General features: G+C 34.7%; 1 long non-coding RNA gene across 1 annotated transcript; it reads left to right on the plus strand.

The window, feature by feature from the left end:
- Positions 1 to 1020: 1020 nt before the first annotated feature.
- LOC135840563 (uncharacterized) lies at positions 1021 to 3258 on the plus strand. Its single transcript, XR_010557759.1, has 3 exons — positions 1021 to 1245; positions 2734 to 2938; positions 3044 to 3258. It is a non-coding gene; the product is annotated as an uncharacterized LOC135840563 (long non-coding RNA).
- Positions 3259 to 5569: the final 2311 nt, after the last annotated feature.

Here is a 5569-nt window from a genome sequence, read left to right on the forward strand (position 1 = left end):
TTTTTAAACTGAATTTCCAAAGTTTTCAATCAATCCGGTTTTCTGTCATCACAAAAAGTAGGTACCTAGTATTTAAAAAAAAAAAATCATAAATCTTCGAAAATGGTTATTTTGGATTTTCACATCAAAACTTCACCAAAAACAGAAAAATCAATTGGAGGTTTCAGATCTTGCGCTTCGGCTTCCCAAAAATCATTATCTCGTTCAAATCAACGACCAATCTCTCGAGAGGTTCCCTTGAAATGCTAAAGTCACCAGGCTTTTAGCTTTTATGTATTTCTAGAGTCTTTGCCTTTAATTTCCTTTTGAGAACGATTTTTGAAATATTTATACCTACAATTTCAACGCATTCTAATCGCTCGAATTGAAGCTTTTAAATGTCTCTTAAAACCGTAGAAATTGATTAGAGCTGCTGAATCATTTTTTTTTCGAAAGCCATCATTTCAGTGAATTTCAACAAGATGAACCAAGCGTACGGTAAGTAACTACTTACCTAATTTTAAAAATATTATTTCAAGTTTTTCCATACTAAAAAGTATACTTTCTTAGTTTCTAATTCTAACGAATACGATGCAGATATCATGATTATTTTGTAGGCTGCATGAATCATTTCTAATTTATCACGCGTTCCGTTGTTTTTGTTTTATCCATGTTTCGATAGTTTCGATAAGAAGCGATTATTGTTAACGATATTAACGCTGTGTTGGCCAGACTGACGATAAGTAGTCAATCTGCATTCGTGAACATTACCTTACCGCATTACTAAAGCTCTTTAATACAAGTATGGAAATAGATTATACTCTTAAGAAAGTCATAGGATTTTACGTAAGTTTTACGTACTGCGCAGTGCGCGAGCAAGCATCAAATCAGCTGTTCATGTACAACGTTGCACCCCATTGGTTGCTCCACCCACCTCCACCGCGTGACGACACCAACCTGCCATGCGCAGTACGTAATACATACGTAAAATGCTAAGACTTTCTTGAGAGCATAATCTATTTCCATACTTGTATTAAAGAGCTTTACGCATTACCTACCTACGTTTGTATGTAGCAATACAACTGAAAAACTGAATTACATCTGTGGCACCGGCACCTTGAGAAGTTTAAATTCTTTTTAGTGTATTTTTTTTTGTTTGAATAGATACGGTTTGCGTTCAATTGATTTCCAATATTAGACAAATTATGGCTATTAAATCATTAGCGTTGTGTGCTGTCGTTTTCATCATCAGTTTCACTTCAACCGGTGAGTACTTACGCCAATTTATGATCTATTTTTACAATCGAGCAGTCATTTCCAATTCCAATGACTAAATCAGTTATTTTCATGACACCAAAAGTGATCATTTCCCGATTATTTGTTTGTGAAAGTAGGAAGGAGAAGAAAAGTATTCTCTTGTTTATGGTATAATTTTAACCCATTTTGATGGGCTGCATATCATATCTCTTCACTAATAGCTTCTTGTTTAGGTATAATTTTAACCCATTTTGATGGCCTGCCTATCATATCTCTTCACTAATAGCTTCCAAAAATCAACCAAAATTTAAAACTGCAATTTTTTTTCAAATTCTCAAAAAAAATGTTGATTGAAATTTCTGGTTTACTTTCAATATTATAACTCATTATCGATTAAAAGTCACCTGAAATATATATTTTTCAAAAATCCCGAAAATCACGATCCAGTTTTTGGGTTAAAAATTCTTCAAAAATGCTCAAAAACATTTCCGTCAGAAGATTTGAATCTCTCACGAAATTTCAGTAAGTCGCGTATCATCTTTTTTTAAAAACCTCAAAAATAATGACCCTGCAGTTTTCGGCTCAAAAACTTTTCACGAATTCTCAGAAAAAATTATTAGGTACAGACATTTTTTGATTTTCTCCAAGAATTATAAACTATTTTGAATTTGATGAGTGCCTTGGCACTTTTTTTATCATCTAAAACACTCAGAAAATTATAAGGTACCCAATTTTGGGCTCACAATTCTTCAATAGTGCTAAAAAAAAGTTTTGGTACCTATAAATTTTTGATTTTCTGTCGAAATTTCAAGTCATTTTGATCGGACGTATGATCGCATGACACATTGTGAAATAACCTTGAAAATCATGGCCCAATTTTTCCCATAATCCAAAAACTTTTAAAAAATAGAAATAATTATTTGAATTTCTTGCAAAATTTTAATCTGCGTATTTTGAAAATTTGTCGTAAGATCATTCCGAAAATTGAAGGCTTTTAGGCTTCATTCTCTTATTGTGCTACTGAGTTAATCCAAAATAAGTCCTTTTCTCGCATTTCCTAAATTTTTTGCACCGTAAAAATTCCAGCCAAATTGAATGTTTAGAACATCTTTTTCTCAGATTGTCCTTTTTAATTATCTACCAAAAAACAAGCCTAATTAGCTTTGGAATTTTTGAATTATATTTCTATCTTTCTAAGTAAGTCTTTCTCGATGAAATAGCAAACTCAAGAAGTATAGGTTGTATAACAAAACAAAAGCACAATTTATCGAAACCCGTACGTCGCGTCGCCAAAATATTTCCAATATCTTTTCTATGTTTTTCAAACGATGAAAAGATGGAAAATTTCTCAGAATTGTCGTTGTTCTAAGTTCTGAGAAGAACTAGCACATCAAATAGGCATTAGAAAATATATTTACTTATTACACTTTTTACCTATACCTATTGTCATTCTTGATCCAATAGATGGCCTAATTAATTATGTATGAAATATTACAGAATCGTCATTCCTCTGTGATATCGCAAGGCTCGGTAAAGAACATGTACAATGCACCACTTGTGATTTCTTGACTTTCGGTCAAGAGGACATCGGATTTGGGATTTCTTTGGCTTGCCCCTTCACAACAGCGGAAGAGAGTTACTGCTGCTATGATGTGAGGCGTCGACCTTTCTGTTGTAATTCAAAGACGCATCTTCTTAATGGGTGAGTGATAACGGAAAACAAGCATACTTATACTTATCTAAATAATTTATTCTAGGCTTAGATATATAACAGTTGACTGATTTTGTTTCTGATTTTTTTACACAGAATATTTTGGATTGCAGCGGCATTGTTGATCATCTATGGCGTTATCAAAATCGTAAAATGTTTGTTTAATTCGTAATTACCTACCTACATATTTTGATTTAGGTATCTGTATCTTAAGTAATAATTTGAATATGAAAATTTGTTCGAATTATTTTGTATTCGATAATTATTTTATATACCTATTATCTTTTTTTTTTAAAGAAGGAGGGTCATTATGGGCATTTTCGTGCCCCTCGCTACTTCGAGACTTGAATGGCCTCTTCTTATAGGGGATGGTCCCTAGTATTAATATTAGGCGGTATTTTCCCAGAAAAGCCCATAGGGGGGGCTGTGGGGTGGCCCCAAGTCGAAAATTTCAAAAATTTTTAGAACCACTGCTCGAAAATGTAAAAAATTAAAAGTAGCGAATATATGTTGCTTTAAGGGTAGGCAATGCAGAACGTAACGCTTTTTTCATTTTTGACCTTTTTGGGGGTTGTGGTGGGGGTATTTCTATTTTTGAAAATTTTGAAACCCCCTTTTTTGACCCTTCCCGTCGAGCCCCGCTAATGCCCTTTTCATGGTTTATTGCTACTAGTAGTAAGTTCAATTGATATCATTTGCAACCCCCTCACCAACTTGGCTCATATCGAAAAATTCAATTTTTGACTTTTTTTTGAGGTCCATATTTTGGGAAACCATGAAAAGCTATCGAGGTCCGGTTTGCGGCAAATATGTTGAATTTTACTTCTTAATCGACTGGCATGCTTGAATTTTTATTTCAAGTCAATTTTTGACCTCATTGTTGCAGATCACTTTTGGGGGTGGCGAACTTTGAGAACCCCTGAAAAAAGTTGTAAAGTGAATTTTTTCAAACTTTGAGCTGAAATGGTCTTAAATACATGTGTTTAACCAATATAATATGCGAATGCGATATTTTAATACAATTTAGTCATTTTGGGTGATTTTATCAAAAAAAGTAGTGTTTTAACAACAGGCATAGCTTTTCCGACAAAAGTTCTGAAACTTCAATAACACTTTCCTCAGCCCCATTCCAACCGATTTTGAAAATTTTTCAGTATGTTATGTATATCCTTATTAGGTATCCCCACAAAAATTTTCAACCCCCTCCCCTTATATTTACCCTTCAGAATGGCGTATTTCAACTAATATTATGCTTTTTCACAATAATAAAAATAAAAATTGAGGCGGCCAAGTGTTCTGTAGAGGGCTAGATGAGTGTAGCAAAAAATCTGACGTCATATTCGTGCTCAGTGGTATCGAATCATAAGAAAACTATACCCTACTCATTAATTCTTAGTTTTTTTCCCTAAAATTCCAATTTTACTCCCAACCCTCCCTATGACACATTTTTACACCTGAATGGTAAATATGAGGGGAGGGGGTTAAAAATTTTTGTGGGGATACCTAATAAGGATATACATAACATACTGAAAAATTTTCAAAATCGGTTGGAATGGGGCTGAGAAAAGTGTTATTGAAGTTTCAGAAAAGGGGGGCTCTCCAAAAAGGGGAGGGGGTGTGGATCTGAAACTTTCCACGCGGAAGTTTCTCAATGGTACCTACCTCCCATGCTAATATCAACTCGAACGATTTCGATGACCATTTCACCCCTCTTAGGAGCCTATAGCGGCTATAGCCTTTATGTATTTTTCAGAGAACCCCTTCATTTGAATGGTTGCAGTTTCGCCCCTTTTGAACATACAAGGGAAGTTGATACATCATTACATCGGAAATTCGACATAGATTCTTTTATCTAGCCACATATTTTTCGCTAAAATGCAATGCGGGAGAGAAAATGGCGAAAAACTGATTTCGGGCGAGGTTCCACCCCCTTTGAGGGGGTTCCGGACCCCGTAGGGGCCAGGACTTTTAGTAGGTTGTTGAGGGGACCTCTGTGAACAATATCTGCGAAAGATCGGTTTGATATTAATTTTTCCTGCAAAAATGTCTTTAATGACTGGACTACCACGAATACATGTAGCTTAACTTTTGCCGGAAAGCTATGCCTGTTGTTAAAACACTACTTTTTTTGATAAAATCACCCAAAATGACTAAATTGTATTAAAATATCGCATTCGCATATTATATTGGTTAAACACATGTATTTAAGACCATTTCAGCTCAAAGTTTGAAAAAATTCACTTTACAACTTTTTTCAGGGGTTCTCAAAGTTCGCCACCCCCAAAAGTGATCTGCAACAATGAGGTCAAAAATTGACTTGAAATAAAAATTCAAGCATGCCAGTCGATTAAGAAGTAAAATTCAACATATTTGCCGCAAACCGGACCTCGATAGCTTTTCATGGTTTCCCAAAATATGGACCTCAAAAAAAAGTCAAAAATTGAATTTTTCGATATGAGCCAAGTTGGTGAGGGGGTTGCAAATGATATCAATTGAACTTACTACTAGTAGCAATAAACCATGAAAAGGGCATTAGCGGGGCTCGACGGGAAGGGTCAAAAAAGGGGGTTTCAAAATTTTCAAAAATAGAAATACCCCCACCACAACCCCCAAAAAGGTCAA

This window comes from Planococcus citri, chromosome 3 (genome assembly GCF_950023065.1).
Source record: "Planococcus citri chromosome 3, ihPlaCitr1.1, whole genome shotgun sequence".
In the NCBI taxonomy this organism is placed as follows: domain Eukaryota; kingdom Metazoa; phylum Arthropoda; class Insecta; order Hemiptera; family Pseudococcidae; genus Planococcus; species Planococcus citri.